The 22,835-nt window shown below is 44.8% G+C and overlaps 1 long non-coding RNA gene across 1 annotated transcript in view; it reads right to left on the bottom strand.

Moving 5' to 3' along the window:
• Positions 1 to 9,647, bottom strand: part of LOC144145013 (uncharacterized) — a 30,206-nt gene extending 20,559 nt beyond the window's left edge. Inside the window, exons 1-2 of the long non-coding RNA XR_013317396.1 lie at positions 9,510 to 9,647; positions 2,737 to 2,772 (exon numbers count right to left, since the gene is read on the bottom strand). This is a non-coding gene — a long non-coding RNA (uncharacterized LOC144145013). The remainder of the gene's footprint in view (positions 1 to 2,736; positions 2,773 to 9,509) is intronic.
• Positions 9,648 to 22,835: the final 13,188 nt, after the last annotated feature.

Consider the following 22,835-nt stretch of genomic DNA (forward strand, 5'->3'; position numbering starts at 1 on the left):
TTTTGTGTACTGACTTGTTTACGATCACTGTGTCAGGGTCGAGAAGTTAACTCACAAAAATGCTTGAAATTTTATGTAGTTTGCTTAATACCAGGCCAGCAAATGCTTCGATTATTTGGAGGGAACCTTCCTAGGGGAATATCATTAGCAGTGAAGAATGTCGAAAATACCGTGCCCAAAAATAAAACCTGGCTAGGGGTACTGGGTCCATTGATGTAACTCTGATGCCTAGCCAGGTTCCGGAGCTCCCTCCGTGGTAAACAGAAAGATAACCCGGCAGCTGGAGCATGACCAAGGCTCTGGCAGCCAGGTTTTGTGGTTCCTATCTCCCTGTACTTAAACACATCGCTGCAAATGGGTGGAGCTTATGTTAGAGGCTCGGGATACGCGGTGCGCCATTGAGCATCAATAATATTGCGCATAGTGCCAAATGGAGAAGATAACTATGACAATATAAGTGAAATAGAGAAAAGCCAAATGACAATATGACGATGATATAAGCGGGCTCTAAAGGCGCAGTGTGCGACAATGCGCTCTGTACAGTGTCAAATATAGAAATGCAGACTGGACTGCAGAAATATATATTGAGCCGTAGATTTAAAGAACAACAATGCTTCTTTGCAGATGAGAAGATTCGGCCCAGTGACAGCCAGTCACAAGAAGACACAGAAGAAGAAATGCATATTCCGGTCGCACAGACGAACTGTATCAAAGTTTTGAACTAAAACGGGCACATGACGAGGGTTGTATGAGGTTTACGCAAAATTCGAGCATTTGAAAATGGCTCGAAACGACTAAAATATATTGAGAAAAAAGGTAATTCGATCGTGTGTACATGACGGGGTGTGTTATCGTTTTACTCTGAGCACTGAACGTATGCGAAAGAAGTTTTGTAACGCGAACATACTTTTAGGGAAAACGCCAAGTAGCAGTAAAAAAAGACGACTATTATCTGGTTGGGGAGAACAAATTCAGGATACATGCGGATGAGCACGAAAAGTGAGACACTCCTGCTGCGCCATGTTTGCATGTTTCGAGAATTTAAAATTGAAGTTCTTGTAAAACTTTTAATTATAATATCACGACACTGCACAATGTGGCATCGAAAAAAATTCAGAATAATTAATTCCTAAGGCTGTTATGCCGACATTAGGTGTTAGTGAGAAAGCTCTATATCGCTCTGATGAACTCTAGCTTGAGAAAAATGAGGTGTGTACAGAGGGCGAGAGGATAATAACCCCATAACCACTGCCTCCTGTGCCCCAAAGTGTGCCCGAATATGGAATAATTTATACTGTTTGCACCTTCATTCGAAGCTGAAAAAGCTTTCCATGCAGAATTGTGCCTCAGCCGTGTGTTGCGGCCACCATCTGCCTACCATAGAATGTACAGTAGGTCAATACGAATGACGACGTGCCATTTGATGTTTGAACCATTCCGAGGGAAGATTTTGTTTTTCATAATAAAACTACGTCCCCATCCTGTAGCAGTGCGCTATGGTTGACAGGCGAGAGAACTCTATGTGAACGTTTCATATCGCAACAAGGCTGGGTAACAGTGACTGCCTAAGAAAACCTTGGGTGCAGTTACAAAAAGAGGAACGGGTTTCGTATTTTGTACATTTTGTTTCCTGCGCGGGGCACTCATAAAATACTAGAATGGTTAACACGTTTTCTTACATGATTGGACAGTCAATCGTATCAAACAGATATAAAAATGAAATTAAAAATGATAGATGCGTGCGCTTTCGATTTTATTGACATACTTCACAAATGACCGGATTGGTCGGGGTGTAGTCCAAACTAGCAGACTATACGAAATGCCATTGCTTCTCATTTTCAATTGAGTATTTTCAGAAATTATTAGAATAATGACGCTTGCATAAAGTTGAGCCTTATCCCAACGCGCACAACTACAACAAAGCTCCAGTTAACAGCCCCCCTGCCACAGATACACATTTACCACTGAATATCTCATTAACCGCTTCGAAAATCTACGCGGCGAGCCAGTTCCTCGACGTGCGGACAATACCTAGCCAGCTCTCACACTTTAGCGCTCCTTGGTCCTAGATACCCTTGCGCTAATAAACACAAACGCACATGCAAACTCATACTTTGTGGGCGTGTGATCGACAAGCAACAGTTACCCGCTTCTCTGCCCCTTTTTTTCATCAAAGCTGTAGGTTATACCTTTGCGCAGCGACACAGCTCCTGGCGAAGCTTTGATCGGAGGAAATCTCGACTGCATTTTCGAAGCCGCCCTAACGAAGCACATTCGGGAAAAAAAAATTTTAGATTTATTATTTTGTATGTCCTTCTTTTCTTCTATATTACGAGAACAGGCCGAGGTACCAATTTTCACCGAAAGGTGGCAATATAAATACACCTAAGTTACGCAAAATTCGCTTTCACTGATAATGTTAATGTAAAGGAATTTTGAAAAGCGTACCGAAGGGGTTCTGTTGTTCTACGATGAAAATTTTAAATAAAACGCTGGTTACATTATTGTTCAAACTATCTAAAGTACTTTGTGAGGTCGTTGTAACCGTGATTGACTGAAGGCACCATTAGTAGCTTTGTGTGTTTCACATTTTGAAGTGAAAACTTCAAAATGTTTAATTATAAGGAAATAAGCTTCACCGTGTGCGGAAATTAATTTTTTGAAAACAAAAATGTGCAAGCAACCAGTTCACTATAACCAGCCAGCGAAGCATTGAAGGACTCTGCTATAACTTACGCATTTGGGGAAGTGCTACAGCATCGGTCGGGTCACCTGGAAAGAGAAGCAGAAATTTTAAATGTTGCTGTTATGATGTCAGCCTAATAACCGCAGTGAAGCTGGTTTTTGGTGAGTGTAAGCTTTGGTGACTGCAACAGAGAAGGCGAAATTCACGTAGGTAATTTTAATTCTGAGCCAGCCTTATAGGAAATGGCACACTTTGAACTATCACACTAAAAACCACTTTATAAAAAGGTCCGGCACGCTAGCGAATCCTTTGTGTACAGTTATTTTACCCAAGCTACTTTTCGCGAGTTTCCTCCACCGAGCACTTGGCTACGACTAATTGCGAGCCTAAAACAGAAACCAGACTTTTTCAAATCTTGTTTCGCATTCACGTGCGTATTGCGGTGGTGTCTACTCATCGATATTAATTTTCGGAAATTATGCAATGGCACTGAAAGCTAATAAAAGTGCGTTATCAGTGATTTCCACATTAGCGGCGCTAACCTTGCACTAGTTGACTTAAGTCTGCTTATCCAATGCCAAGTGCCGCATCCGCCATCGTAGTCGGGACTACAGTGTAGCGGGGAATTTAAGCTGCTATCGATTTCAAATTGTGGCTTAGTGCAACTGAAATCTGGCGAGCCAGCTTGTTGACGTAACAAAATGCGATTTCACATTCCAGCCCAGGTAACTTCAGCGGTGATTACGGGCATTCCATTCATTTCCATTTTCACATGCAGATATGAGCAGTGACAAATCGGGTGATAGGTTCGCCAGAACATGCCCGAGACCTACCAACAAGCATTCATGCTCGCCCTCCAACCTTCCTGTCTCCTTGCCTGCTCTTATTTTGCTTAGGCCGCTGCCATAATAGAAATGGGAGCATATAAGGAAACTACGGAGTCATACTTCTGTCTGCTTACTCGGCAGATGATTGAATTCAGTGTGTGGAAACCGTGGGGTAGTTCTTGCAACCTACCGGGACAGCACTGAAAGAGCAAGTTTTGCACTAGCCAAATCATTTAACTGAATCCTCAAATGCCAAAAACCTTACGTAACCTAAAAAAACACAGGAAAATAATTTGCAATCATTATTTACATATAAATAGCTCACAGTAATTTTTGCGTCATAGTTGTTTCATGAAAAGTCAACTAGTAAAAAAAAACACACCGTAGAATATCAACGAAGGTATGCGGTATTTACCGCGATGATGATGGCGATTATTGGTTTTAATGGCGCAAGGTCAACTAAGAGGCTACGATGGTAAAAACAATTACCTAGATGAAGAAAAATCAATCTCAACAGTAACTAAAATTCTCCCGTTGAACGAAAAAAAGAAGATCGGTTTTAATGAAACAAGGCCAACAGAGGGCGAAGAGCGCGAAAAAACTATTTTTCGAACAAGTGGTCTGAGGAGTGACTAAAACTGGGTGGGCAAAGTGAAAAAAAAAATAAATCGGTTTGAAAGCAATTGAGATGGCTTCTGTTTGGGCTCAGCTTTGAATAATAAGCTTTCAAATAAGTTGTAAAAATGTAACCCCGATAATTAAATAAATATGTCTTATACAGGGAATTCAGGAAAAGGGGAATGCTGTAGATGAAGATGTTGTCTCTAAAGTTACAGGGAGTGTTTTCATTGTTTTCTGTCGACTTCATTACTTTCAATTAGAACGAAGATTAGTAATGTGGGTGCGCCGCATCTGCTAAACTAGGGTTTTGAAGATACAATGCGCAGGTGCAAGCGCACGGCATGTGTGTTTCCCATTCGTAATCTAGTTGAGGCAGCTGCGAAGACCGTGTTTTGTAAGTGTATTGTCTCGTGTATCGTGTTCTGTTTCATTTCGAGTGTGTTTTTATTACATTTATTGGGCTGTCTTTTTGTTTTTCTTATGTTTGCTGCCATAATTGGCGAAGTCGCTCTCCCAATCATAGTTTCACGTCCTCGTACCGGAGGTGTGGGAGATACATGTCACTGAAGCATGCGGTCACAGCGGCAATCTGGTCTGGAATTACGTTGCCTAAAATGCCGGTGTGTTTATTAAGCCAGCTCTGTGTTATTGTGTCGTTTTCGTATTAGTCAGCACTATTGTTTTGATAAGGTAACTTTAGCCAATCTTTTTATGAGATTGACGTGGTTTAAGAACTGTAAGAACACCTACTAAATATCTAAAAACAAGACATTTTCGTGTTTTTGTTCGTGTTTGTGTTGAACGGTAATGAGAACAACGTGTGCTTCATATCCGAAAATATTCCTATGCCTGCCTATTTTTGAGCTGTTAAAATCTGGGTGACGAGCAAAACATAACGCCGCGGAGGCCGACCTAAAGGTATCAGCGTAGAAGGTGTGTATGGGTATTTTAAAGCAAAACTTTCTACCTCTACCAGACAACGATTCCTTCGTGGCGTGCGGGACAAGAAACTCTGAACGTGGATGAGGAGGCGGAGGGTGGTTTTCGCTCCCGGAGCGCTGTGCAGATGGCGCGGTGATAGGACTCTATTACCAACAGTTTCCCGCGCGCAGCTGCCTGCTCGCACCGGCGGGCGCATTGGAGGGACGGTTTTTTCGTCTGCTTTAGCGACGGTCGTTTTTGGCCTGTTCTGGCGTGGTTCCCGTCTATTGTGCGCTTCCGTCGCACGGCTTGATTAACTTGTTCTACAGCACCTCTTGGGTAACTCGGACCCCACGGAATCAAGTGGTCGTACGGCAAAAATAATAAGCTAAGGATTGGTTTGCAGGGCGGGAATAGAAAATGTAGATACCACATACAGAAAGCTGGCCGCCAGAGAAACGCTACGTTTTGCGCACTGCTTGCGCACTACGAATGGGACTCCGTTTTCTAAATTGGTAAAAACGGTTTCGGTTGTGTTTTAACAAGTATTAGGAAAGGCGAAAGGAGCAACTAGATCTGACAAATAGCGATTGTAAAAGTTCCCTCAGCTTTCTCGCAATTCTCAAACTTATTAAAGTAACTAGTTGAACTCGGTAAAAATGGGAATCACTAAGCTCACATGCCGAATTGTTTGGATGTCTGCGCTTCTGCCGCGCGTTGGTGTAACCCCTAGCTAGCACATCAGGATGGCTAGGTTCCGCTGCCTCCCCCTTTGAAGACGCTCCTCTCCGTTTTTTGCCGACGCATAGCCGGGTTACAGCGGTGGCGTCGTCCGCCGCTGCTCTAGCCTAGCCGTGATCGACGCTCCTGTGTTCGGGACGGCTCCCCCATGAATTCCAGGTAACAGCTGGCAGAATCTTTGGTTTCCTCTCTGAAGAGCAGCGTGTGTGAATTCAACTGACGTCGCATGGGCAAGTGTTGGGAGTGCGGTTTAAAGCTTTGCTTTTCAACCACCTTCACATCATGAATGGGAGCCAATTATTTTATTGTAAGTCTCAAACAACTGCTAAAATACGTTCTCCCTGTGAGTTTTGTTTCTCGGTTGCAGGAAATATGTGTCAGAGGCAACAGGAGACCACTGCTAAAGGGCAACAAATTCAGAGTCTTGTAGGTTGCATTTAATAGCTCCTCGTCCTCCTCAGCTTGCACTTTACCTTTACCTTTACCTTTACCTTTAAAGTGCATACTTTAGAGGAACAGGCCTAGGAATTGACCGACGATTTAAAACAAAAGTGGAACGTTACGTACACTTCACAATTAAAACAAAAGGATTTATTTCTAGTCTGGAATTTACAGGGTGGTCAATTCCAGAGCCGAATTAAAATCTTTTAACGTGCATTAGTGACCCAAGCACGAGTGATCAGCGTCAAACTACGAGCTTTGGGTTGAGCTTGTGCTAAAAGCTAGAGTCGCAAAGCCCTAAGTTTAGATCTGGGTCCACAAGTTTTCATGCCGTCTTCGAGGCTGCCCAGTACACGACGCTCTGATAGCCTATTTGTGATTTCAATCAATTTTGAAAAGGTGCAGTAGTCGAGTTTTATCCACGCCATTGGATTGATGGTATAACATTTTTAAAACGAGCGTTGTTGTGAACATTTTTACAGATGATAGTCTATCTTGGGCTACTTAAACGTGGAAACTTAAGTCTCACCATATGTCTGTGTGTCTGTAAGCCTACCTCTTCGTCCTTCGATTCAGGCGCCCAGGCAAAGTTAAAGGAGTTGTTGAACAAGATGCTTATATAGGAAAAATAATTCTAAATAGACTAGCTCTTTTTATAACACTGGTGTTAATATTCATACTTGTGAAGATTATTCAGCAAATGAAAATACCAGGCTTTTTTTCTGGAAATGTTTATAGAGGGCATAAATGTCAGCCTCTAATGGAGGAGTGTCCTTAAATTTTTCTTGTTTGAGCGGAATGGCCAACTTATTGAGAGCAATGTCAGGGTCCGGCCACATCACGCGCCTTTCGAGTGCTGGTCATCGTACTGTACCCTAAACGCTTTTACAGATAGTACTGCATCCTGAAAACTCAAAATGCTAAGAAATAAACTGGGGAGTTAGTATTTGTGTAAACAATAAAAATTTTGACAAACAAAAATCATCAGCTTTCGCGTACTGATACCCCTGACGCTGTGCTGCATTCAGATTCACCGAACTGCGCGTATGGCGTAGCAGTTATGAAAAAATCTCATGTTCAGAGTTGCCCACTAGACGTCGTGGATACGCACGGCCCTAGTAGGTGGTACAAAGCGTGCGCTTAGATAGCTGAATGATATCTAAATAGCCAACCAGAATGCTGCGTGATTCATAGGTCAGCGATTTTGGACCCCACAGAGAATTTTCTTTGTGGATTACCATTCGAACTTGACTTTCCGTAACTTCAGGTATTAGCTGGTAAACATCGTAGGTTCTACGCCTGTAGTTGCGAAACAGCTTCAGGGGATACACCGACCCCATCTTCGGTTCTCAGAGGAATAACCAAAATCGATATAAGGGCTTGCAAACATATAAAAGCGATTTATGGTAATGCGTCTTGAGGGTTTTATAGTTTAACATCAAAATAATGTCAGTTTCTGTAAGCAATAAACGGGCAACTCTTCAGATAGCTTGAGGATTTTATAGTTTAACATCAAAATAATGTCAGTTTGTGTAAGCAATAAACGGGCAACTCTTCAGATAGTACATGACATACTGATACCCTTATGCTGGCTCCTTGTTAGCTTGGGTGGCTCTGCGACAGGCAAAGGGCAGAAGGTGCTACCTCATTTCCACGTGCTTAAACATGCCGGAAGAGTTGTACAAGGTTGTGAATAGATAACCAACTTTGCTCGCCTTTCACATGACTACCCTGGAAAATATTCAACGTCTAATTGGGTTAATATGGTTTAACGAATTGGCCGAGCGCAAAAGGGAGCCTCCATTTGTAATACGGTTTGGGTTTCTCCCTTTGTGGCGGCGATTTAAAACCGCGAATTGGGGACACGTCGGTTACGCCTATGTAGGTGGGTGTGAATGGTTTATCTGCGAAACTTGAAATGGCGTGTGACAGTGGTTGCTGAGACGTTTTCGCGACTACACCCTCTATACCTTTCTGGAATTTTATAAAACGTGGGAGCGGTAGGTCGCACTTCTATTGAGTTGACTGTGTGGAAACTCAATAAGACTGGGCTACCAAACCTCTGAAACGATCGGCTTTAAGTGCACAGCGGAGCACCTGGTCTGCGTGCAGAAAAACAATCCCATCCTTGCATAAATAATGCTCATGCATTTAAGAATTAAACGCCTGGTGTGGCAGGGGCGTTTTTAACCTTCATTAGCCCAGAAATGCTCACGTAGCTGGTTATAACAAGACACAAGAAGAAACATTTGTTCTGGTCATGTTCTCCTCAACTAAACTGCAAACTGCAAGTCAGCAAATGTTGTACTGCATAGGGTGCTGGGACGAATGTGCGAGCGTATATCTGCGGACGTTGAAGCATTTACAGGTATAACGCCGGTAATCAACCCGAAGCTACAATTTGCGCCAAATTCGGCCACGGTACCCCTTTATCGCATTCACGTGTAATCTGAAGGTTGATGTCAAAGCACCATGTTTCTTTTCAAGTATTGTGATTGAACTTCGAAGAGGAACTGCGCGCATTCATGAGCCGTGTTTTCATATGAAATCTGGACTTCCAGAAATCTGTGATGGGGATGAATGCGAGCATCTTGCTGGGTATCACACCGGTAATTTCAGTGACGCGATGATCCATAACCGTTGTTTAGCTGGACAGCACTGAACATTTTTGTGCGCACAACCATCTTGCGGGTGTGTTTGCTGCTGATGCATTGAGAGAGAGAGAGAGAGAGAGAGAGAGAACCCCTTTATTGAAAGCTGAAGAGGTCAGCCCCACTAACGGTAGGGCTTGCTACTTCAGATGGGGTGAATACAGTGGGGTGACAGCGGAAAATAGAGAGAAAAAGAAACGGAAAGAAAGACAGGGGTGGGGGAGGGGAAATCTACATATATATAAAATGTTTGTGGTCAAAGGGTTCAAAGAACCCCTTCTAGCCTTGTTTCCGCAAGAAACGTAACCAGACTTTTGTACCCAGAACTGCCTCATCACGATTTGATACAATGTGTTGTACACATGTCTATAAGCTTGTAAGAACGAATGTGAAAGTATAAAAACCTATGCACTTTTTCGATTACCAAGTGCTTATCATTTATTTCACGCGAGCAACGCGACCGGCTACAAGTTAGCTACCACACTCCCCCAAAGTTTGTGCCGCTAGGCCAGCATTCAACGACCTTCTTGTTTTTCAAGGCGGCCCCCTTTGCTACTGTTGCTTCTAGTATTGGAGTGCTATTCATGCCAGGGAAGTGTTTGGAAAAAATCGAATACATACCGAAGATACTGATGACCATTGAGAGCAGGAGCAGGAAGCATTGAAGCTTCATTGTGACGGTTTTAGCGAGACCGTTATGATCCGGTGCAGCTTGTGGGTCCCAACACGCTTAACATTTCAGTGCAAAGGTAATCGCTAAAAAAAGTTTTGCGGAGCTTTTCAATCGCGCTATACAAAGAATAGACGTGAGTACAGTTCTCCCATCTATCAACGGTCGATAGCGAATTTAACGTTTCTCGTGGAGACAAAAAGGTCACGACGCAATTTTCAGAGACCCAGTATGGTCCTAATCCATCACAGCTAGAGTCTGCGTTAGCTTTGTTTTGACAGTGTATCAGACTGCTTGTCCTGTATTCTTTTTGGGTTAACCTAAGGTAGCGGGCTGTTTAAGGACACACACAACCGCTCTCAAACGCTTGCACGCGCAAACACAGACACGTACATATACAACAGAAGGTATTCCTTGAATCTAGTTAAAAATACAGAAAACGTTTCCGAAAACTTTGGAAAAAAGAACGCTTTGAATAACGTTTCAGCAGATGGGCCGGCATTCGTCTGATCAGATCTGACGAAGGCCGGTGCGGCGGCCGAAACATTATCAAAAACGTTCTTTTTGTATATATGTATGTAGCAGAACAGAAAGATACGGGACGAGGGACTCAGGAACGAAACATATCAAGGTTGCAGTCGTCATTGCCAGTGCTATTGGGCTGTTTCCGAGATATTTAATAGTGCGGAATGACGTGTGTTTCTCATGTTTCTTTAATACAGTGCTAAATAGGCGAAAATATAAGTCGAGAAAAAATCCGCCGTTTTTCCGGGAGCGCGAGTCGAACCCACATCTCCGCATAACGCGTGCGGTGCGTTAACCAATTACGCTACCCCGCAGCGGCTCCCCTCTTGACTTTTACCGGGGGGGGGGGGGTTATATTTACAAGTGCTCTGAGGCTGGTCAACTAGCGCCACCCCTCGACTACCGCGGGAGACGTAGAACGTCTTCTTTCCCAGCGGCCGCCACGTAAGACGTGGTCGGAGGTCGGGGTTAGCAATTGGCATATCCGTTATGCGGAGTTGTGGGTTCGACTTCCGCTCCCGGAAAAACGGCGGATTTTTTCTCGACCTATATTTTCGCCTATTTAGCACTGTATTAAAGAAACATGACAAACACACGTCATTCGGCACTATTAAATATCTCGGAAACAGCCGAATAGCACTGGCAATGACGACTGCAACCTTGATATGTGTCCTTTCTGAGTACCTCGTCCCGTATCTTTCTGTTCTGCTACATGCATTACGAGGACTCTGGCTCCAGTTGTTCGGATATGCCAATTGCTAACCCCGACCTCCGACCACGTCTTACGTGGCGGCCGCTGGGAAAAAAGACGTTCTACGTCTCCCGCGGTAGTCGAGGGGTGGCGCTAGTTGACCGGCCTCAGAGCACTTGTAAATATAAACCGCCCCGGTAAAAGTCGAGAGGGGAGCCGCTGCGGGGTAGCGTAATTGGTAAACGCACCGCACGCGTTATGCGGAGATGTGGGTTCGACTCCCGCTCCCGGAAAAACGGCGGATTTTTTCTCGACTTATATTTTCTCCTATTTAGCACTGTATTGAAGAAACATGACAAACACACGTCATTCGGCACTATTAAATATCTCGGAAACAGCCGAATAGCACTGGCAATGACGACTGCAACCTTGATGTATATATATATATATATATATATATATATATATAACAGTGCAGGGCTTGGCAGCTGAATAGTATATTAAATTAGGATCACTACGAAAAACGTAACACGTATTCAATATTGTTATGTTTTTCGTGGGGATTCTACTTTCTAATATATATGTATATATATGACAGAAATAAAGTTTGGCAGTCAAGAAAACCTCGGAAAGCAAAGGGGAGCATATAGTAGGTCATAGAAAGAGATAAAGAATTTGGAAAGAAAATGGAGAAAAAAATGCCTGCCAGGTGGGATCCGAACCCACGACCTCCAGAATACCAGTCTGTATTCTGGAGGTCGTTTCTTCAGATACAACCTGGCGGGAATTTTTTCTCCACTTTCTTTCTTTCCAAATTCTTTATCTCTTTCTATGATCTACTGTATCCCCCCCTTTGCTTTCCGAGGTTTTCGTAACTGCCAAACATTATTTCTGTCTTCTTTACAGCGAGCCCCTCAGTTCCTATTCTGATTCGCTATATATATATATATATATATATATATATATATATATATATATATATATATATATATATATATATATATATATATATATATATATATATATATATATATATATATGTATATATATATAGAGAGAGAGACAGAGAGACAGACATAAGGGTAGGCACTCAAGAAAGCCATGGAAAGCAAACCGAAAATATGGTAGGTCATTTAGTTAGTTTTGAAGCAGATACATTATGTGGAAACAATAAAAAAAGTGGAGAAAAAATGCCCGCCGGGTAGGATCCGAACCGTTGACCTTCAGAATACGCGTCTGATGCCATAACCACTATGCTACTGGCGAGGCTGTTCTCCGTCCGCTTTATAGGGTATTTATCTCAAAGCAATTATTTCAAGGCAACCTCAGATTTGCTGATCGATGCCGTTGCCTTGCTAAGTAATTCAGGGGACAAATTGCAAAGCATGCTTTCCGCACTGAACGAACAGAGTAGAACCATGGGCCTGAAAATTAATACGCACAAAACCGAAGTAATGATCAATAACCTCGGGACAACAGAGCGGTTTCAGATAGGTGGCGGGGCAGTGGAAGTGGTAAGCGAATATATCTACTTAGGCCAAGTTGTGACCCCGGATCCCAACCATGAGACAGAGATAATTAGAAGGATAACAATGGGGTGGAGTGCATACGGCAGTCATTCTCAGATAATGAATGGCAGCCTACAATTGTCCCTGAAGAAGAAAGTGTATGACAGCTGTATCTTATTGGTACTCACCTACGGGGCAGAAACTTTGGGGCTCACTAAGAGGGTTTACTTAAATTGAGAACTACTTAGCGGGCAATGGAACGGAATATGATAGGTGTAGCATCAAAGGGCTAGAAGACAGCGGAGCGGGTCAGAGAACAAACTCGCGTTAAGAACATATTAGTAGAAATTAATAAGAAGAAATGGACGTGGGCAGGGCATGAAATACGAAGGCAAGATAAGATAACCGTTGGTCAGTAAGGGTAACAGAGTGGATCCCTAGAAAAGGCAAGCGTTGCAGGGGGCTGTAGAGCGTTAGGTAGGTAGATGAGATCAAGAAGTTTACGGGGATAAATTGGTCGCAGTTAGCACTGGACCGGGATAATAGGAGATCAATGGGATAGGCCTTTGCTGTGCAGTGAGCGTAGATAGGCTGGTGGGGATGATGATGATTAATTATTTCCTGTTCTTGGGGGTAATAGCTAGCGCCACTCCGACTACTGGGGGTGATCGGGGCCTTCTTTCTATCCTCCGGGCTGTGACTCCAGCGTCTACGACATGTCGGGAGCGGTCTACCAGCGTTGAACTCTCTTAAGCTACCTATGGCACCAAGACTGACAGCACACAGACCCTAGGGTCGTTATACATAGGCGAATCATAATGGGAAATAAGGGGCGCCTTGAATGGAGACAGATATAGGGGTAGGAAGTCAAGAAAGCAATGAAAAGGAAAGGGGAAAATAGGTACGTCAGTTTAATTTTTTTAAAAGAGGTATATTTTTCGAAACAAAGAAAGTGGAGAAAAAATGCCTGCCGGGTCGGATTCAAACCCACAACGTCCAGAATACGCGTCTGGTGCGATGAACACTAGGCTACCGGCGGGGCTGTTACCCCCTGCACTTTCTTGGGTGTTTATTTCAAGCTAATTATTTCCTTTACTTGGGGTGTGGTAGCCAGCGCCACTCCGACTACTGTGGATGAAGGGGACCTTCTTTTTCCCCCAGGCCATGACTCTGGTGTCTACGACATGTCGGGAGCGGTTGACCAGCGCTCGACCAGAGCGGTCGACCATAGAGGTCAGCCATCGCCATTCTCCGCAACTGTTTTTTCTGATGTAGGCGGAAATGAAGAAAGTCAATTTGTAGAGTGCTAACTGGACGCGTTCCCATGAAGATTAAATTAATCTGGCGCTCTGCAATGTCAGCAGCGCCTCGGAGCAAAGGGACAACATCAAGGTAACAAACTCGCCATACTTTTAAATAATGTGTTTCTATGTAAAGAGATGGAATGAATTTTATTTGTGCGAGTCTTAGGTGCTGCTGTCTGGGCACCCGACTGGTCGGGGGTTTCCTCTAGTCCGGGATACCCTGGCCTGCACTGGCCACCCGGGCCCTCTCTACCAGGCTACGCTGGGAGGAGAGGTCGGAGCTGGTCAGTTGTGCCGCCCACTGCTCGTAAGTAGGTTGGGGATTGGGAGTAAGGGACGGGGTTTGTTGACACCCCCATACCAGATGGTATAGGGTGCCAGGATGGGGGCAGTATTTGCAAGATGCAGGGTACAGGTTTGGGTACATTGCATGGAGTAGGGTATTGTGGGGGTAAGAGTTTGTTTGTAGTCGCCGGAATGTTTATATGTAAAATCAAGAAAGAAAAGAAACATCACGCGGTTTTAAATTATTACGGCTATAATAGATTGATTGTAGGGTTTAACGCGCCGACGCGACGCAGGCGATGAGGCGCGCCGTAGTGGAGGGCTCCGGATTTATTTTGACCACCTTGGGATCTTTAACGTGCGCCGAAATCTCGTACACACGGGAGTTTTTGCTTTTCGCCTCCATCAGAAAAGCGGCCGCCGCGGCCGGGAATCAAACCCGCGACCTCGTGCTCAGCAGCGCAACGCCTTAGCCACTGAGCCACCGCGGCGGGTTACGGCTATAATAAGCAAAATTGATAAGCAGAAACACCAGAACGTGATATTGCTCTATACACACGCTTTGTTTTGTCCGACGTGCTATAACCAAATGTGGTATCAATGTAATGAAAGCGAGTGGCGTGGTGCTTGGTATAATCGCCAGTTTTCCAGGATGGTAGAGCGTACAAGATCGAGTTTTTTAGCAGGCACAAATCAGAGATATACCAGGCAGAACTGTAAGCGTATGGCACGCAATTATTTCTTTTGCAGGAAACTGCATCACTAGAAATTACAGGCACTACGTATTTCGTCATGGAAGAAAGAACAGCACTAAAGCAGATGACACATGCATTAAGGAAGCCCGGTCCCATCCTGTTTCATTTTCCCAGCGCTCATCCTTTCTGCTTCTGTAGTATTGTCTATTTAAGCTTTGTTTTTTTTTTCGAAGATGCAGTTTTAATGACTGGCCAACTCGCTCCTCTCCTGGTACTCTTACTGGTTCCGGGCGGGGAATGCTGCTGTTGACAAATTAAAGGACGTCAAGAAAAAAAAAGTGCCATCACATACATTTCATTTCGGAATGGCACAATCTCTCATAAGATTCTGCAATGTAGCGGAAAAAACGATGGCGGCGGGTCAGGCGGAATGATGACATATTTGTTGTAACGCACACATCCGTGACAGCTACATCGCGAAATACTTTCCGATGATCAGAGCATTCAGTCAATGATAAAGAGAGAAGCTCTTTATTAAAGAAAGAAATACGGGGAGGCTTGTCTACATCCGTACGTCGAAATGCTAGTCTGCAGGAAAGGGACTTGGGAAAAGATAGGTGAGTAGTAGAAAGAGGACTAGTAGAGGAAATGAGATATACTACTACTAATACTAATGACCTTGCTTATACTAATTACTTTACTGTTAACTAACTTCTTGCTCACACCATCGAGATGATGGCAGATAAGTTATTATAGGTTACCAAACGATTGAATACATTGCAGCAATAATGTGGCTGCTGAATACATGATCTTTTACTTATGCTGCAACTGATAAAAATACACGCCGCTAGTACTAAACGCTGGTATTAAGCACTGGTATGTAAATGCGCGCGCAGCGAGGCCTACATCTAGGGTATGGTGGTTAGCGTAATAGGCGATTTCACAGCGAAGATTTCAAATTCAAGAACAAAAGAGAAAGGGTACAAAATATACCCCAATGTCGTACCGTTAGGGTTGGCTTTATGTAGTCCCTATGATAGCAGAAGGTCAGGGCGGAAAAGGAGAATGTAAATCGTCACAACTTCACCTGTTTTCCTAATATTCAGCTGCTGTAACTTTTAATATCCAGCCGCTGTAAAGTAGCTGCTGTAAAATGTTAGAACATGTTATTGCGGGATTCATTCATAAATTTCTTGCTGAAAGAAACATTTTGTCGTCTTATCAGCATGGCTTTAGGAAAAAAAATGTCTACTGTTATGCAATTGGTCACAACAGTTCATCACGTCTCCGCAGCTTTGGATGAGTCCGGACAAGTTGATGTGGTGTTCCTAGATTTTAGTACGGCCTTTGACAAAGTGCCGCATGATAAGCTTTTGTATAAACTTGAACTCATTGGCCTTCCCGATTGTATTTTGAACAGTATTAGAGCTTATTTATCAATCAAACAGAAAACCGTATGTTGATATTAATGGTTGTTTCTCTCATTCTCTTGCTGTCACGTCTGGTGTACCCCAGGGCAGTGTACTGGGGCCACTGTTGTTCCTTCTTTATATAAATGATTGGGTGTCTGTAATTCCTGAAGCGGTCTCTGTTAGGCTGTTTGCCGACGATTGTATTGTTTTTAGAGAAATTCGATCACCTGACGACTGTGTTGTGTTGCAAAAATCCCTAGTAAGAATAGAGAGTTGGTGTGAGGAGTGGGGAATGATGCTTAATGCCGCAAAATGTGCTTTTTTAAGAATAACACGAAAAAACGTTTTCTTTCGTTTTCAGTATTTTCTCCAGAACACTGCAATCGCAGACGTTGCAGAGTACAAATACCGTGGCATCACTCTAAACTATACTTTAACTTGGTCATTCCATGTATCACGTATTTGTTCAGCTGCATTTACGTCGTTGTGTTTTTTGAGGCGCAAATTAAGACATGCCCCAAGTCACGTCAAGCTTTTAGCCTACAATACTTTTGTTAGAGCCAAACTGTAATATGCCTCCTTGGTTTGGGATCCGCCCTTTAAAAAGGATATTTACATGCTAGAGCTCGTCCAAAGAAAAGCAGTACGGTTTATTTTTTGCAAATATGGGCGTTACGAGTCTCCTTCGAAGCTCATGTCTGACACTGGCATTCAAGTTTTAGAATCTCGAAGACGCTTGGCCCGGTTATCATTCTTGCACAATATTGTTACGTCTAAAGTGCAATTAAACTCCATCGACTTCAGTTCAACCCTTTAGCACAAGAAGGACGCAAAACACGCATACTCAATCCCTTCAGCCTAATTTCGCAAAAACAAACCAGTTCAAGCTTAGTTTTTTCCCCCGTACCATTTCGGAATGGAATGCACTTCCGGAAACAGTTGTTCAGACCGGCAATTTTTCCGATGCGCTCCATGCGAGTATTTGTCACTGAGTATGTGCATTGTACGGTGTGCCATGCCTTTACCGATGTGCCTTATTTTTTTGTTTGTTTGTTTTCTTACTTAAAAAAAGTTTGATCCTTGTATAAATGATTGTGTATTGCCAGTTGCCCCTCCTGCTTGGGCCAGAAAATCTGGCTTGCAGTATTCGCAATAAAGAAACAATAAAATAAAAAAGCAGTTTAAACTTCACTTTGATAATGCATCACTGTAACTGGAAACACCAACATTTTCTATTTTTATTTGTACTTTGTATTTGTACTCTTGAAACTGGAAAACTTTTTTTTCACTTTGCTGAGGATTTTACTCATCGCACTAGTTCGGTACATGATTTAGTTGAACCGGAACTGGGGTGCTATTCCAGAAGGCCCGAGTTTGAGCTAAACTCGGGCAAGGCGGAGCTGTGGTGATCATAATGAGCTGATGATAATATTTCGGGGCAGGGTTAAAATGCATTAAAAATGCGATTCATGCTGTTTGCTGACTATTGAGGTGACGTAATCAGCCCAGGGCAGCGCGCACCAAGGATACGCGACAAGGGCGTGGCTCATCTATCAGTGGTTTCTCTCGCTCCCCTGCTGCACTGGTGGCTACTGGGGGCACGCAAATCCAATTACCTCATTTTATTGTGCTATTACTTTTAAAGCAAAGCTTTTTACCTCGACCCCCCAAGGGTTCTTTCGCGACCGTTAGTGTCACCAGAAAACTCCAGCGAACAAATAAAAGAATTTACTGGCACCGCCGGGAATCGACCCTGGAACTAATAGACTAACAAAGCGAAAGGCCGTTGTCTTACCGATTTAGCTACGAGCCAACGCGAAGACTGAGAAGACAGGTGGTGTACTCACCAAGCACATCTACGGGTTTACCCCCATTATTCTCGCTGAATGCCACGTGAAAGCGTCACGCGACCACTCACGCCCGTCTAGCGGCCCTGTGCGCTCCTTGCTCATGTGCTAAGAGTTACAAAAAGCCCAACGGTCATATTGTTTGCACTCGAGGAAGGTCTTCGACAAAGTGTACATAAATTTCAAATCGCGTGCCATCAGCCGCAAAGGGTTCGCACAGCATCCGACAGATGGCGACCAGTAGGAAGCCGCAGTGAAACATGCCCCTCGCGAGGGGCACGATCAAATGCAGAGCATTTCTGGGGGCGCACGACGTTAAGTAGTTTGCGTTACGTTAATGTTGTTGCACTTGTGGCAACTGCTGACGAGAGAGCGCTCGTCAGCAGTAATTTAAATGAGTCAACGATATAAGGCGCGTATGTAGCGTCCGAATCTGTGTCGGCTTTGTGGCGCAGTGGTTACGACACAATGTACATAGCGTTCCGCCCGCAGGGTCGAGGGATCGAAACCTGGCGTCGGATAGTATTTTCTTTTTATATGGTAGGGACAACCACGATGCGGACTACGGACGCCAACGCGGGTGACATCGTGAGTTACTGAAATGCTCTGCATTTAAAATTAAAGGAAGCTCACACCAATGCATGGCATCTCACTTCTAGTCCGCCAATGTGCTATAAAGCCTGTGGCCTCCAGTGTTCACGTAAACAATCACGGCTCCTTGTCGTCCGCTCTCACGCCAAACCAAGGAATAGATTATAATACTCCTTGATGGCCAGGCCTTCACTCGAAACCCCAGCATCAAGATCTTGGGCCTACCATTCCAGGCCAACACCAAGAGTGACGTCTCCTTGCAGCGCCTCAAAAAAAGCATTAATATAATCATACACATGATCAGGCGAGTTGCCACCAAGAAACGAGGCCTAAAAGAATCCGGTACCTTTCGATTAATTGAAGCTTTTGTCCTCTCGAGAGTTACTTACGACAAACCCCTATCTTCTTCTCGGCAAGGAAGACATAGAGATGCTTTATATAATGATTAGAAAGGCGGTCGAGCAGGCCATTGGTCTTATCAATAGTGCGTCCCCACAGAGGCTGCTTAGCACAGGGCTCCACAACACGGTGGAAGAGCTGATAGAAGGCCATCTTTCTAAGCAGAAGGTCTGACTCAGAACTGCGATGGGTAACCGCATGCTTCACCAGATTGGCTGGGCAGCCCAGAATGTCACTCAGCTTGACGTACTCCCAGACTCTTGGCGACTAAAACTAAAGATGCTCCCTTTGCTTAGAAATATGAACCCCTCACATGACGAGGGTCACCAAAAAGCACGGGCTCAAGCGCTAAACACCACCCTAGGTGGGTATCATGCAGTTATCTACACAGATGCCTCCAAACATCGGGGGCAGCAATACGCCATCATCGTGGCTTCCTCCAGAACCAACCTCGTTGCGTGTACCTCGCTTAGGACCCAAGAAATGACGGCAGCAGAAGAGGCAGCCATCACCTTGGCTCTCACTCAACCAGGAGTTCGGAGGGTAGCCAACGATTACCACCAAGCCTACTGGAATTACCAGTAGGGTTGGGTGTCCTGACCTGCACTGCGCGTGCTAAAAAAACACTCCCCAAATGGTTCCATTCAGCTCATCTTGACACCCCCTCACGCTTCAATGGAGGGCAACAAATACGCCCACCCAACAAGCCTGCACTTTTACCTTCCGTTCTATGGAGCTGCACGAGGACCGTCACCCGCGTGTCAAGTTCAGGGAGATAACCCAGCATTATCACCTTCTGAGACAGACCGTACCTTCGCTTACCCTGACGTTTCGAGAGAACAACAAACTACCTTACGGCTCATACAATCCGGGCTCCTTCCCACAGCCTACGCGTCTTCACTTAATGTATCCGAATCGCTACGACGCTGAATGTAAATTTTGCTCAGAAGTAGGAATACTCCGCCCCGTAATCGGGGTGTGCGACTTTAGCCCTGAGCACCCTCCTCTCTTTCCACCAACTACCCAACAAGACCAATGGGATGTGCGGCTGTCCAGGCCCTCTCTACCTATCCAGCTTCAGCAGGTGGACAGAACAGAGGCCGAGCGGACTGCATATGGTCCCCACAGAAGAAGGAATCACTCCCATGGGCGGCACTCCGGGCCGTTCAGAAATCTGAACAGAAGTATTTCTTCCTCCTCGGTGTTCTCCTCTCTCTCTGCCGCAAATCTCGTTGCCTCCGTCCGCGGCGCAGAGACGGAGAAGTCATATCGTCTAACACCGTGTTGGAGCTTACTTTAATTTTATATAAAAAAAATTTCCACTCTGGCGCTACACCAATACAACTCAACCAAACACCGTTCATGCTTCATGCATTGATTTACCCTTAACAAGAATATTTCTTTGAAGTAATAAATGGTGTGGTTAAGTGCATTTGACTTCTCTCTGGTTTTTCTATTTGTAGAGCGATGTGAGTCAGTTTAAGTGACGTCGCATGGGTAAACGTTATGGGTGCCGTTTACAGCTTTGCTTTCCAACTACATTCACGGGGTGGATTGGCGCGATTTTTTTAACCTGTATTTCGCTGCAAAATCCACTTTATGTTTTATTTCATGCGTTCATATGAGCTATTTGTTTGGAAGTTTTCGTCCTAAGTAATAGTTTCTGCCGTTGGTGGCACACAGTGCTATCACGTGACTATGGCCGACTGGCAAAAAAAGAAAGCGGGTGATGAAAGCGCGCCCCATTCAAAACAGTTGCTGCTCGTATTACGTAATAGAAACCCTCCGATTTTCGACACAAAATTTCCTCGCCGCGGTCCAGTCTGCTTACGTGCTTTTAAGCCGAAACCCTTGTAATATGTATTAGCAACTTCTTTTTTTAATTTACTGTACTTGCGCCTTTTTCCTCGCTTTCGTTTCTTTCTCTTTTGGCACGGATTACTTTAAACGGCCCTTTTTTCAATTGCTGCGTATTTGCGTCAGTTTCTTCTGTTTCATTTGTTCGTCTTAGTGTGCAAGCAGATTGGAACACGCCACAGCCTCCCTAGCATTGGGGCTCTGCGAGTGTGGTGTGCACCTGTCCCAATCCCGTGACATCACGTTCAGGCTTCACGCTGCACGCACTATCCTACAAGTGTTACTGTTCGAATGCAGAGTGTTACGAATTTCGCGAACCGGGCACGTTAGTTCCTCAAGGGTCAAATTCGGGCCCATCCCCGAAGTGGCCATGTGTTACGAAGGAAGGAATAGCAACAAGGAAAAGGACTTTTCAGGTTTGTTTGCTTCATTTCATTTTGCTGTTCACCGCTCTTCTTCGAAGAAGCTCTCCACAGTCGTTTCTTTTCGTTGAGTTCACTCCCTCACAATCCTCTCTTCCTTCGCGCCCTTCCCACTCCCACTTACCCTCCCTCTGGTGTCACGCGGTTGCTTTAATTCTTAGCTCTCCCTTTTACTCGCTTTCCATCTTTTGCTTCCTACCACACGACGGTGACGCCGAACAAAACCCGTTGAAACGTATTAAGATCGCCTCTCACAATAGGCACGCGCCGTTAATTGTATTGTAGAGAGGATAACGAAAAGGTGCAACAGGCCATCAAGCTATCAGGGTATTTGCCGTCACAGCCTCGACCATGTGGAAGAGGCAGGCAGGATTATGTTCAATCCAGACAAGGGGATATGCGCCAAAGACGTGCCAGGGGAAGAAGATGAACCCCATTATGTGCATGCGCGAGAAACGAGCTAGGTTAACTCAACGCTCGGACCTGCGCTCCTAACGGCTTCACCCTTGGGAATACACCAGGTCATCCGACTATCGGTGTGTCGACTGTCTCCTTGACAGCATATGCTATTTATATTAGCCATCCTGTCAGTAACGTTTTCACAAGAAATGCGCGCTGGGCAACGCCGCGAGGTAGACGGTCTGCCGCATTGATTATAAACAAAACACATGGTCATGCAACGCTTCGTTCGAAACTGCTTTGCCAGCAGACGATAACAGAAGCGCACGCTCCGGCTGCAGACGGATACACGTGCAGTAGAAACCTCCGGAAGCCATGTCTGCCAAACCACCTAAAAGGAAGGCGAGGTCTGCAAAACACGTCTCCACTGATTATGTTGCGCACCCACACGCTTACAGTCGACTGGTGATGGTCGATGGTGCGGTCGCCACCAAGGCTTCTGTAAAAGCTGCCCGCCGAATAAAACCGCAGCGCACACTACACTTGCTCCTCGACGGTCATGGAGCTAAAGCCACCTCTAAGTCATCACAAACGGGGGTCTGTCGCCAAATGACTGCACAGCCAATGTAAAGCACTTATCGAGAGAAATAAACGGGCTCGAAATTTCTATTTCATTTAAAAGACCTGTCAGGGCAGAAATATGCGTGCTACGGAGACCATAAATATAAACCACGACGCAGCAGTGGCCACTACGGGCGTCCCGAGTTCAACTCGGCAGTGCAAAACCACACCCGAGTTTCCTCCGAGTTCTAATGTCAGTCAAACACTTTCAGCCCCTTCGGGGGCGCAGCGTAACAATCAAAGCCACACCCACCCATGTCGTCCGCTTTGTGGGGGCGTAGAGTTGTAGCCACTAAGTCGTCATTTGATGCCCCGTAGCAGCAGCAAGAACTTAGCACAAAACAAAAATGAAGTCCCCACGCCACCGTCAGCTAACGGTGGCACAGCCGCGAGGGTGTTTGTCCGAACTGGAGTACAAGCCGACAGGAGAGGCAAAAAAAATCGCGCCAATCCAACCTGTGAATGTGGTTGGAAAGCAAAGCTGTAAACGGCACCCATAACGTTTACCCATGCGACGTCACTTAAATTGACTCACATCGCTCTACAAATAGAAAAACCGGAGAGAAGTCAAATGCACTTAACCACACCATTTATTACTTCAAAGAAATATTCTTGTTAAGGGTAAATCAATGCATTAAGCATGAACGGTGTTTGGTTGAGTTGTATTGGTGTAGCGCCAGAGTGGAAATTTTTTTTATATAAAATTAAAGTAAGCTCCAAC

Source organism: Haemaphysalis longicornis, unplaced genomic scaffold (genome assembly GCF_048455015.1).
Source record: "Haemaphysalis longicornis isolate Haplotype H1 unplaced genomic scaffold, Haemaphysalis longicornis Haplotype H1 scaffold_7, whole genome shotgun sequence".
Taxonomy (NCBI): Eukaryota; Metazoa; Arthropoda; class Arachnida; order Ixodida; family Ixodidae; genus Haemaphysalis; species Haemaphysalis longicornis.